Source organism: Notothenia coriiceps, unplaced genomic scaffold (genome assembly GCF_000735185.1).
Source record: "Notothenia coriiceps isolate Sejong01 unplaced genomic scaffold, NC01 NC01_scaffold00037246, whole genome shotgun sequence".
Classification (NCBI taxonomy): Eukaryota; Metazoa; Chordata; class Actinopteri; order Perciformes; family Nototheniidae; genus Notothenia; species Notothenia coriiceps.
This window is the reverse complement of record NW_011369947.1, coordinates 28,357,034-28,370,852: the sequence shown is the minus strand read 5'-3', so window position 1 is coordinate 28,370,852 and position 13,819 is coordinate 28,357,034. Positions and strand designations below refer to the sequence as shown.

Here is a 13,819-nt window from a genome sequence, read left to right as displayed (position 1 = left end):
TGTGATTGGTTGTTGGTCGAGCTTCAGACACGCCTGCCGGCAAGCTTTTTTTGAAGCTGTAGTGTGGACGGGCCGTAACTCAGACACTGTTTCTGGATTTATTGGGGTACAAATGCTAGAAAAACCCATATCACTGCATCAAATGATAACGGCCCGTCCACACTACAGCTTCAAAAAAAGTTTGCCGGCGGGCGTGTCTGAAGCTCNAAAAAATGTTTTCGGATTTCACATCAACAGGAAGTCCGGTTAACTATATTGTCCGTGCGCAACAATACCCAAACCCATAGATCCGCGGGTGAATAATAATCACCACATTACACACATCCCTTCACATTTAAATTTAAATTTACATTAAAGTATTGTGTGAGGCCTTCTAAAATGTTTTTAAATATAATTAGGGTTGTAGTTGAAGAGTTTGTAAATGATTGCTTGCGCAATCGCACAACGGCACGTCCATTAATTCCACAACCACACACATGGATTAACATCGATTTAATACATTAATGTAGCCTTTGTTTCTGCTAAAAGAGGTGTCGACCAGCTGGGGCAACAAGAAAATCGGCGAAATCGAGTGTGACTATTAAAAAAGAAATTATTATTATATTAATATTGACAATAACAACCGACCGTCGGGGTAGCATTAGCCGGGGAACGTTCTCATGGCGTATATTACCAACGCTATGGGAGGTCTATGAAGGTCTATGGGACGCCCTGCCCGTTGAAAACTGACTTCCAAGGGGTACGCTGTACGTAATAGAGTGACGGGGAAGGGCCCTGACCGTCCGTCAATATGTGACGGGTTGGGAGTGAGAACGTGTTGTTACCCAACAGGTTGACAAACGGTCTTCAAACATGAATGGTATGCTTTTTTCTTCAACCAATAGAACAACACATGCATATTTGCTTTATCACTTTAGGGTAAACATGGAAATCAACAAGAACAGACTTAAAACAGGAAAAAAAGTGAACCCTTTAGTGACACAGGGCTGAAATATTATAAATATAATTACATGTGAAAAGAAGCATACAAACACATTGGAGAACTGCATACTCAAATGCTTGGATTTAATTAGAATTAAAATGTAAGTGAATAGTACGGAGTGATTTTGACTTTTTCCTGAAGGCTGGGGAGACTGGCTGATTTAAGGCGCAGGTTAGACCATCTTATCAGCGCCCTCGGATAGATAGCATTTGTCTGGCAGGGGTTGGGGTGAAAGGCCTTGCGGCTGTTAGCACCATGCCAGGACTTGTAATAAAACACGTCAGATTCAATCACCTCAGCTGCACCACAGCCGCAGGACCCCTTGTTTTGTCTTGAACACCTTCTATCGAGTTATTGATTCACCTCTCTTCCCCAGCAGCACCTTGTGACGCTTATTAACCCCATGGATTGTCTCACAATGAAATGGGAAAATGTAGGATTCCTCAAAGAGCTTTACTCGCTTCCCTCTCGGTGTAATTGAGGAACAAAGAAATTAAATGAAGGTGAAGGGAAAAGAAGAGAGGCAAACAGATGCAGTCAAGCATAGCTTACTGAAAACGCTGTACTCGAACCAAATGGGAAATTATCACGGTGCATTACATACAAAGAGGAAATATTTAAAGTTACTCATGTCTGACACATTATCGACAGTTAAAATGACTTTACAGCAAGCTCTTTCAATACGCAATGTGGAAAGAATCACAAGGAAACATCACATTCCTATTACAGACAAATCCTCGACACTAAAGGAACCAGAAAATGACATCCTCAGACATGGCCTGGATCTCATGCCTATTCAGACTGCCAGAGGGGTTTTCACTGTGACCACTAAAGCTAAAAATGGGTACACTGATGGTGCTGTAAGGCGCTTTGAATAAAAGCCTCCAACCAAGTGGCTTACAATTATTTCCATGTTCTGTCATGGTAGATCATTGAACAGGGCAGATGGTGCAGGCAGACCTTGTGAGGCTTCAGCTTTCCTTGAGTAAAACAAATATTATGGAACAAACTAAAGTCCTCCAAATTATATTCATTGAGCGCAGTGTACTTTCTTGCAGCAGCATCATATTTGATCCCTTATCACTTAGTGGAAATTCTAGTCTTTGATGCCAAGCACAGATGCATAATGAGCACACTTGAACTTTATAGCTTTAAACTATACATAAAGTAAATCTGATACATACATTTTTGTGCAGATGCTGTTCCATGTCCTTTGTGTATATGCTGAACGTTTAGACAAGTTATATAATTGAATGAACTAACAGACGACAAGGACAAGTTTCTCAGACATCGATTTGCACTATGATTAGATTTAGTTTGAAAGACAGCATTTACCACTAGTTCAATGCCAAATACAGGTTCTGGTGCAAAATATGCTTTTTCCTAGTTTTTTTCAAATGTTGCTAATGTGTCCCAATGAGTATCGTGAGTGAGTCTACGTTGAAGTAGAAATTGCAGTGTTTTTTGTACATTATTGGGTGTTGGGAGAGGGATTGTCAATTATTTTCCAGTCGGAAGAATTGTACAACGCCAATATTCTTTAATAAAACCTTTGCCTAACTGTTACCAGAAATCAGCTGTTTAGGGGGAAGCCTGAAAAACATTTATCAACCACATACAAAAAATATATACTTTGTAAAACAAATCCCACACCTGCCTGCCTGTAGGGGCAGTAGGAGCCAGTCACCACAACCTGTGTATGAAGAGATCTGAATAACTCTCTCATCAACTCTTTGTGACATTAATAATAAATAATAATAATAGATTTAATTTGTTAGCGCTTTTACAGGTGCTCAAAGACGCTTTACAGATAATAGTGAAGAAAGAAAGAAAAGAGAAGAAAGGAACAACAAATAAATATATAGTTCAAGTTAAANGACAGACCCCGACGGTGTCACGTGAGCCGCTGTCGAGCAGAGAGCGGGGCGTTCAGATCGTCCTCCCGGATACGAAAGTCCTCATCTCCTGGATGGAGGCTGACCTCATACGCGCACGGTCCTGCGGCTCCGCTTCCCCGCCAAGGCGCCCAGCACCGCCTGTCGCTCCAGAGAGCTCTGTTCCGGCTGGAACACCGAGTGTTTTTTTCTTGCCCCCCCATAGGAGCATAACGACGGGAATAAATGAGTCCTCGATTCGGGTAGCCAGGGAACACACCTGATCCCCCCCCTCACAAGGTCATAAAAAAAACCTCTAAGTCCTTGTCAATTGTAATCTCTACATATCTGAGGATGTCCGACACACATTGTGATGACGATCCAGTCCCGTCATGTGACAACACAAACGGAACACAGATGAGCAGGAGGCTCCGGGAATGGGACTGGAAGATCCATAGATGCATATCCGCCTCAACCTCGAGCATACCTCCAAGCTCAACAACCAACACAGGGACGCCATACAGAGGCCTCCACAGCCTGCTCTCACTGGGTCTGAGCGTGTTGATTGTGAAAGAGTGTCTGGCATCTGCTCTTCAGGTTGCTCCACATGTTGGCCCACTTTCTTCATAAATAGGAGCCTCGGACCTGGAGATAACAGGGAGACAGACAGATTAAAGCACAGTGGACGAAGACTCAAACTTTAATACAGAGGGTCTAAAGGAATTGTCCTTCATTTAAATCCTCCCAGACTACCTGTGTTCTTAGTAATTTGACATGGTTGATGTGATATAATGGGGGCACAAAGCTGTCTGAGAGGTGGGTGGAGCTTGAGTAGTTGGAACAGCAGAGCTAGGAGTTGCCGAGCCAGACATGCAGGGACACAAAGGCACAAAGGCTCATAAATGAACCCAGGATCTGCTGGTATGTACTGTATTACAGAGCCAGTCTAGACCTGACCAAAAAACTTTCCCTGTGGCAGAAGCAGATAACGACACGAAACTTTTATACACCGCTGATTTATCCACTCGAACTACATGTTGACAGGGATTTGGAAGTAGCAGCACCAAACTGCGTTCAGATTTTTGCTAATTTTATAGAGGAGCGAAGTCACCACAGGTAGGAGGTCTGTAGAACAACAAAACACTGGAGGAATCAAAAATGCAGCATTTCTTCTCCTAACGGGCCATCCCAACTACAAGCGTTACAACAAACGGTTTGCAACGCGTCCTGCCCATACTTCACTTTTGAATCCACGAATGCGCGAAACCACATATCGCCGAACTGAAATGTGGAATAGCAGGCGGAGCTTTCCTGGCGTGTTCAGGCTGCAAAGATGAGCAATGTTCACTTTTGAAGCTTCTGACTTTCGGCTGGACAGACGTCAGCGCCAATCAAATCATATGCCAGGTACAAGCTTCTCAGCCAATCAAACCGCTGCTGTGTGTCAGGGGCGGGAGATTCATGTGATCTGGTTGTTTGGTCGAGGCTTCAGACACGCCTGCCGGCAAGCTTTTTTGAAAGCGTAGCTGCGTGGACGGGCCGTAACTCAGACACTGTTTCTAGGATTTACCTGGGCGGTGACACATGCTAGAAAAACCACCATATCACTGCATCAAATGATAACGCCCCGTCCAACACTACAGCTTCAAAAAAAAGTTGCCGGCGGGCGTGTCTGAAGCTCGACAAACAACCAAATCACATGAATTCTCCCAGCCCCTGAAACCAGCAGCGTTTGATTGGCTAGTTCATCTTCTGCAGCCTGAAACATTTGATTGGATGACGCTTCCACCGAAAGCTTCAGAAGCTTCAAAATTGAAATTGCTCAATTTTCAGCCTGAAACCAGGAAAGCTCCGCTCTGCTACCCACAATTCAGTTCGGCGAAAAGCGAGGCAACGTGACGTCACCCCATTCAAAGTGAATGGGCAGACGCGTTGGAAACCGTTTTTGAAGCTGTCGAAGCTGTAGTGTGGATAAGATACTTGAATAACTTGCAAATATGCGAAATATCCAGGAACAATCACTTTGCAACATTTAAGTTGTAGCTATTACTTCCTTAAATAAGTTGCAATACTGCATTTGGACATTTATTACTTGAGTTGTAACTGATTAAATCAAACATTGGCTATATCCATCAGCACAAACTGCACAATGTGCAGCATTTGAAAGAAAATGCACTCAAATGCATTGAAAATGTGAATCAGTAACCCTGTCAGCATTAATTGTGCTATTCAATGAACTAAAGGCACACAACAAAAGGATTTTGGACCCTCCGTCTCTTTCCCTCCCACTTCTTTTCTTTTCCATCTGCCTTTGGGCTAAAAGCAGCTATCTGACTTCCAGACATCTTGTTGATCTGCCTCAAGTTTGTCTCGTAACATTGACAAAAATACGTGATGTCTTTGCACAGTCAGCGCTGACAGACGGGAGTTCTTTGATGCACAGGAAACAAAGTGGTCTTTAGCACGTGGCAGATTAAGTGGAATTGCTGAAGGCAGTTCCAAGGCTATCACTAACAAACTCATGACGTCACTGTCATCCCCCATATTGACTGGCTTTGTACTCAAAACATATGACATGTTATGAAGTATGGGGATACCACAAAATAACAGCCTGGGATACATCTTTTGATACGACAAATGTATCTTACATGACTCATGTTCTGTGGACATCTGCATAATAAGCCTCGATAAGTTTTGCACATTGTCATATTCCTTAAGACGTCCTCCTTTTGCTCTCAGAAGTACTTGTACAGAAATTCAGATTTTCACCACCATTGGCTTGAAATGAATCCCAGTGATGTTAAGACTTTAACAAATAAAATCAAGAGAAATCAAATGCAAATTGAGAAAACTTGTTAGGTGTTAAGAATCTGATGGATTCCATCCCACAGTAGAAGCATATGTTTGCTGCAAATTCAAGTTATAACAATAAGGTTGGTACAAAGTACAATCAATAAAATGAATTTGCAATAATTGTTTCAAATATTTGTTTTAAACTTTAAGTCTGCTATAAAAAATGAATCCCATGTCATCACTGCAACACCCACTTGCAAACTAACTCCCAAAATACTGCAGTTGATAAAGTGCTTCAAGCTGTGGCGAGGAGCAATAGATGTAATTACATTAGGCTTATTAATTCAATTTCTGCATGAATGTCAGATGAATTAACTTATATTTTAAATGCTGTTGTATACTATAACTATGTAGTTGGTATAGCTGATGCAATCAGAGATGAGATTCAGCCTACCCTAACCCTCTCCTCCCCCCCCTGTCTGAAACATAAAGCAGCAATGAATACTTTTTTTGTTAGATTTAGATTAAATTCAACTGTTTATTTTTATAATTAATTGCTTTGTCAAAAGAAGGAAAATTGGTAATTGTTTTTGCATGCACCATCAAATAATTGATTCTGCAAATCCTTTTACATGTGGCATAACTACATTCAAAATATCTTTATGATAATCGACCCCTACTTGGTAAATGAAATAGTAGGATACTGAGCAATAGTGAAAGCTGCAGTCACCATGAACTGGTTAGATGCATGCAAGAGGAGCTGCCACCAGTTTACCTCATTAAGGTAAGCAACACCTTTTATTGTTCTATTCGTGTCACATGTAAAACAACGCAGCACAGGGTCTGATTATAGTTCCTCGCGTCATGGCAACAGAGTCAATTATGAACAAGCTAATGCTATTCAAAATGCTGCAAAACAATATTCAATAACCTATCAGACACTGAAACTACAATAAATTGGCAAGCTATTTTGATACTGGAATGTAATGTTAATCAAATGTGTAAGTGTGCTGATATTCTAGACTAGAACAATATGGCTAAAATCTGCCTAATTAAAACTAAAGCAGTTAATCTCTACCACAATACCACACGCTGCAGAGTAAGTGCAATGTTGACAACTCTTTATAAAATCATTTTGGCCTAACCGAGACAGGCAAGGGAAAGTTTCTTGCAAAAAGGATCAACATGGTTTAAAATGTACTTGGACTATTTGTCCAGCCAATTTGATTTTGGAAAGCAAAACATGCAAACAAGTGTCCCTCATTTGTCAAAGTTATTGTTGGAGCACAAAGTCTTAACAGCCGCAACCTACATTTGCCAACACAAGAAGTGATTCCCACCTGCGAATATCAAAACACTGAACTATCTATCTAAAACGGCATCTGACACCCTGCTGTCTTTCCTCTGAGATGAACTGGAATTGTGAGGCTAACGTTATATCAGCTACATCTCGATAGGCCTTATTTTCCATCCGGGTTGCTGTGTTTTATCCCTCAGCTTGCTAATCGCCTCAAAAACACAAACAAGGAAAAGTTCCAGTGACCCAGACTAAGAGCTAATAGGGGGCAAGGTCTCTAAAACTTAAATGGTACTCAAGTAGGATTTTTTACAAAAAATAAAGTAGCATATCCTTAGCTACCACAAGCTGGATTATACCAGAATTACACAATAACAGTATTTATCAGACTGCTATGAGGATGTCCACTTTAGACACACACATGCATTAAGGCTTCACTGTCAACTGATAATAAAAAGAAAGAATTCAGACGATTAACCCTACAAGTGAGCAGAATGAAGGCTTAAAGTAACATGAAAATTGGTCTATATGAGTAAAAATGTAAGATGTCTCAAAACTCATTAACCAGTCATTTGTAAGAAGAAAAAAAAACCGCAAAATGAAGGAAAAGGGGTGCTTTCATTTGAGTCTGGCGCACCATTGACACAATAGGCTTTAACGCAGCATTTTGTAGCGCTTAACATTTAATTAAATGTTAATGTCACTTTTTGTTAGCTTTACTGCATTTTGATCAGGTCGCACACTCTATGTGACGTCCAGCTGTTTTGAACACACAGCTCGCCTGTGATATGCGAAACGGGACAAAAATGTTCTTAATGCTTAATCAATTAAAAGTTAAGATGTTGACATTCCTAAAAAGGACCACTAACGGCTAAATACACTTCCAGAGTGTTGGTTAGCTAATCTGCTTCGTTGGCTGGAGTCCATTATTATTACAAATCAAGAAACAACTCCAAAACAGACTTTAATTGCAGTATGGTTGAAAACGCATACGTTCTGTTTTGGTGCTTCACTCCAAAATGTCAATGTTATAAATCAAGATTAAATCATTTTAGTTATGTTACCACCTGAAAGTTAAATTGTCTCCAGCAGGACACCAATGCATTTCATATTACCAATTTCTGCCCTAGAATTAAATATTCTGATAAAATATGCTGTTGCCATGGATAAAAATGGCCACACCAAAAAGTGTGATCCAGTCCACAACCACGTAGAGCCGCCTTGAAACAGAACTAGGCTACTTCTGCTGTTCGGCAGCCCAACACACCCATTCTCCTGGGATCATACTGATCTGAGAGAGGGCTGTAGAGAAGACAAGATTAAGGGAGGACGCCTTCTCTGCTCAGACCAAACCAGAGTTAATGAGATACTTGCAGCGTTTTGCATGCTGAAAGATATGTGGGATGGCAGAAAGCAACACAGGGTATGAAAATGACAGATAAATCACAGTCTTACAGATTAGTCTTATAATTCGAATCACAGCAGCAAAAACTTAAAAATAGACAACTTACTGCAAAATGTTCACTTTTTTTCTTCATCATGTATTTTGAGTTAGAAAAAAATCTAAAGTTCAGATAGAGGCAAAATATGCACAGTAATATATATTTGTGCAACTAAATATTGCATTGTTAATGCCATGGTTTTTTTTATAATCATTACTCTGCACTTTATTAGTAATGTGCACTGAGTAATCATTTAAAAACAAATTTAAATCAGGCAGAAAACTAAGTAAGTCAATTAAAATGAACTGAATAATATACCGTAACTTGGATTTTAAGACAAACGCTTTATGGAGTTCATGTTAACTAACGTTACATTAATCCATCCCTACCATACCAAAACTGCCTTTGTAATAATTTGATGTATACAGATTGACGTGGACAGTAACATTTCATTATACTAACGTTTAACAGCATGCCATGTTTTAGATATTAGCACCAGTTTAATGTCAATAAAAGGCAACACAACGACAGATCTGACGTTATTATATCTGGTTTATTGAAAGGCCTTTACGTTTCTTGAGGCCCCACTTTTCACTGCTCTGAGCCAAGTTAGCGGACTTGCTAACACGTTAACCATCCACAGCAAATCCCAACACACCGCTAAATGTAGCCGCGATGATAACGTTGACTAGGCTCACATTTGCCATGTTTGCTTTTTGATTTCAGTCAAATATGATTAAACATTTTTGGGGAAAAAACGAAACTACCCTATGCTGGTTGGAAACACACATACAACTATCGTAGCTCTAAATCCAGACTGCTTCGCTAACTTGCGGTTCAGGCTTACGAGCTGTCAAAAAATGCTAACTGTTAGCATTTCCTAGAATGGGAGTTTCAAGCGTTTTAGTTAGCTTTGGCTAACCAACCAGCTAGCGAGGTTAGCATTTTAGCTTGTGAAAAAGCGACCCCAAAAAATACACAAATAATTCAAGCATTGCTGTAGTGCTTGAATATGCAGAGTAGCCAATGGTCGCATGCTTGACAAGTAGTGGTGTGTTTCTCGAATTCATATCTTACCCTTGTGCCGTTTGAAAGCCCTATTCAACAGCTCTCTTTGTCTGCAAAAAATGGCTATTAAGAGAAGTCAGGCATACATCCCCCTTGCGGACCACGGTGTCAGATGAAAGCACTGAAGGTACGCGAAAACTTGACGGTATCATCCCGATATTTTAAAAATGAATTCGTTAAATACTAATCAAATATCTTTAAAAATATGTATTATTCTTTTGGTGCCGCGAAAACCCGTTCTTCGTCATGGTGGGGGTCTTCTTTTCTACCGTGGTCGCTGCTGCTTCTAGCAGCCAATATGACGGCGGTCTCAGCAGACAGAGACCCGGAGAGGCGGACGGTGTTACGCGTGATGGAAACCGACAGACAGCGGCTCAGTCCAATGGAGTAAAGGGAAAAGTCGCCCATTTCCGACAGAGCATGCGGAAAGGGAATGCCCCGGTGCTGACTCCGCGTGATGGGCGTCTCGTGTCACCAATGAGCGAGAGAGGAGGATGTGGCTCTCCACTGGCAGCTACTTGGAAACGTGGAGAGGTGAAGTGATGCTAGTGGTGTTACAGCCAGGCCGGTGCTCTGTCTGTGTGCTTCCAAACGAGAGGTGCTACTTTGCGGTAAATACGATATAACAAAGTGTCAAAATATGTTGCTATAGTAGAAGTAGTGTAATATAAAAGTGAGGGCTTTGAATATTGGTAATATTCTCTATAGAAATACTGAACATATGCTAATACAACACTCTATTCACACAGTGGACTTACATATGTTTGTAATGTATTAATAATAAATATGAAGATACAGTAGGCTACTTACTGATGTCATCAGAGAGAGAGCCAGAAGCAATGCTCTGCATTAGGAGTAACTGAGAATGCAGAATAAAGAAAATGCTGTTTAATTTGACTATTATTTTTATTTAATAGAGATTCAAAAGTAAATAATTGTACTCTTCTCACTCAATGGTCCCCCTGCCATATCAAATTACCCAAGGCTGGATAACCAATTGTCCTGAGGAAGGTCCATGTATTAATAGCATGATTTTGAAACCTTTGCTGTTTTCAGTTTTCGCTCCAATGTTTCATATTCCTGAAATACATTTAAATCCCAACATAGAAAAACTGTATACACTGCAAAAGTAAGTGGGTTGAGAAGAAGAATTGGAGAATGAAACCCTCTTTATTTTGTCACACATATTCAGTAGAGCACACACAGTGAAATTGCACCTCTGCATTAGCAGTGGGCAGCTATTGTACAGCGCGAGGGGAGCGGTGATGGTGCCTTGCTCGAGGGCACTTCGGCAGTGACCAGGAGGTGAACTGGCAGTTACCAGTCCACACTGGTCCGATTGGGAGGAGAACTGGCAACCCTTGGGTTCAAATACCAAGTCCCTGCAGATTAAGCCAAGAGGGACCCATCAAGAAATGTTTTCCCCAAGGCCCCCTATATAGCTGGTTAATCAGGCCATGATCAAACCTGCACACTTTTATTACACAGTTCAGAACAAAGCTGTTTATAAATACAAAGAAGTGATAAATCCAGTTATTTGTAGAAATAGTAGGATGGTAAATCTAGTGACCCACATATAGAAACCCTCTAAGTAAAACCCTTAGACTCTCTAAGAATAAGATGTGGCATTATATATATATATCCAACCTGGTATCACTGCAAGACGTGAACATGTGACGATTTACCATGCTGGGAGACGTGAAGATGTCACGATTTTGTCCCTTCAAACGTGACAGTTACACGTTATTGTTAACCCATGTTAACCAGTGGAGAAATACCCGGAAATGCCAAGCAAATGCTACCCCAACGGTCGGTTGTTATTGTCAATATTAATATAATAATGATTTATTTTTTAATAGTCACACTCAATTACGCCAATTTTCTTGTTGCCCCAGCTGGTCGACACCTCTTTTAGCAGAAACAAAGGCTACATTAATGTATTAAATCGATGTTAATCCATGCGTGTGGATATGGAATTAACGGACGTGACGTTGTGCGATTGCGTTGCCAGGCAACAGCTTCGGTTCATGTTAATTTACAAACTCTTCAACTACAACCGTAGTTATATTTAAAAACATGTTAGAAGGCTTCACAAAATACTTTAATGTAAATTTAAATGTGAAGGAATGTGTGTATAACAAAATACATCCGTCATAAACAAAACCGGAAACAGACGTTGGCAAGATCCTCAGCTCGATGATTGGATGGTTTAGCCGCAATGCACGCTGGGATTTGGTGTTTATGCGATTTGAATTCCAAATTATTTTTTTTTAAATAAAATAATACTTTATTCCGAGTGTGCTTGCTTTTCTCTTTGAAAGTCATCACATAACGGCATTGTAATACACGGTTCGGCTGCATTAAATATTACATATTTGCCGTAGTTCTCTATTTATAGAGCCCTGCTTAGAAGACTTCTAGACAAACATGAGGAACTGCCGCCAAAACTGAAAATGTGACGTGGATCATAAATATATAAGCAATTAAACAACATCTTACATTTCTTTTCACACAATACGTCTCTTTGCAGTATCAACACTAATTCGGCTGACTTTTATATTTGATCCAATTGGTAGATCTCCCAGCATGGTAAATCCGTCACATGTTCACGTCTTGCCGTGATACCGGTGTAATATATCAAACCCAGTAAATATGTGGCATAGCTAAAACCAAAATAAAAGCTTGGAACAATTAAAACGTCTCCAAAGGAGCATTCATAGGTCACCTCAAACCACACATTGAGGTCATCTCTGGAGTCTGATCCTTGCCGAGCACATTGACACGAGGAGTAAGGAAGTGGGAAGTGGTCAGATGAGTAATGTAGTAGTCTATCTGGAGCTGAGGGTGAGTTCAGGGGAAATCACCAGCAGTCCGAACACATTAGCTTTTACATCTCAGAGCTTCTGATCTAATTTGTGCTGATGAAAGGAAATGAGAGAGAATTGCATTAGCACTGATTCTTCTGCACAGGAGTGTTCACACTTAATTTTAGTTCACATGGACCTCTACCACTAAATCTATGCTGCGTAATCTGCAAACCAATGCACAATGAGGATATGATACTTATTACCGTGGTGCATGAGGATGGACGGAAGTTGTGAATCTCTGAGAAGACAATAGGTGTGATGACAATATCGCACACACTGCCATACACAGGAAAACAAGTATTTAATCTAAAGAGGCTTAAGTATTTCCAGCTTAACAATCATTTGCAAAGGATTGAAGCGCTTATTTCACCAAACCAGTTCAAACAATGGCAAAGATAGCTGGACGACTTAACAGTATTTACCTGGCGGTTGGAACCAGGAGGTTGGCTTTACCATTGGTCTAACCAATGCTGTCAGACGGGATGTCAGCAGAAACGCCATAAGTGCATGTGAAAGAGTGGCAGACATTGCATTAGGCAGCTAGCCAGGGCACATAGTCCCATTTTCAGACAACATCCCCTGAATGTCGAGTACGCTGTTAAACCACTTGTATTAAAGTGTGATGAATTTCGACTGATGTGGTGGTGGTCTCAGATTCAACACCACAGTGGCTGTGCCATCACCTGAAGTAGACAATTGCGCTGTTAGATACAGCATAGCTAGTAAACATTATTGTTTCGCCTTAGTAAACAATTACAGGTGGCTCAATTAACCCTGTAAAAATTCATGTAATAAACTTCATATCTATAGTGGGTGTTAGTTCCCAGGGGCGCTATGAAAAGATATCACATTGATGCCCACCACCAGGCACAGGCCACGCCACCAAGCACAAATTGCTGTAACCCATACATCCAGAGACCCAAACCGACTCAATTTTATGACTTAAAATAACTACTACCATGTACAGGCTTAGCATCATATCTTGTAGTCCAATACTAACCGCCACAATATTTAAACTGACACTGGCGGTGATCTGAAAAATATTAACATTGGCAGAACGTGCACATTCATAGCTGCAGTAGAATTCACATATTTGATATAACACATAACATCCTAGGACAATGATCATCCAATAGTCATCTTTTATGTGTACATGCCTTTTTAATAACATTTTTTAATGAACATATACAATGAATCTAAAATAAATATAAACTTAAATATACTGAGACCTCTTAATTCAAATAAAGTGAACTTAACACCCATTATCATTTATAAAATGCTAATCACAAAAGAAAACATAAGCGCAGATCTTTTATTAAATATACATACCGACTAAAATAAGCGGGTAATAAAGTGTAAATGGACAACAACGAATCCAATTACAGTTACCATGCCTTTACAGTTATTACGAGCCCTGGCTCAGCCTTACTCCCAAGAAGACCCAGCGCCTAGCCTTCTTAAGGCAAAGTCACTGATCAATCACTTGTAAGTCCAAG

At 40.4% G+C, this 13,819-nt stretch overlaps 1 protein-coding gene across 1 annotated transcript in view; it reads right to left on the bottom strand.

Annotated features, from left to right (window-relative positions):
* The window catches only part of socs5b (suppressor of cytokine signaling 5b), a 21,299-nt gene extending 11,490 nt beyond the window's left edge, over positions 1 to 9,809 (bottom strand). Inside the window, exon 1 of the mRNA XM_010795413.1 lies at positions 9,466 to 9,809. The gene's annotated coding sequence lies outside the window, so the exon portion shown is untranslated. The remainder of the gene's footprint in view (positions 1 to 9,465) is intronic.
* Between the last annotated feature and the right edge of the window lie 4,010 nt (positions 9,810 to 13,819).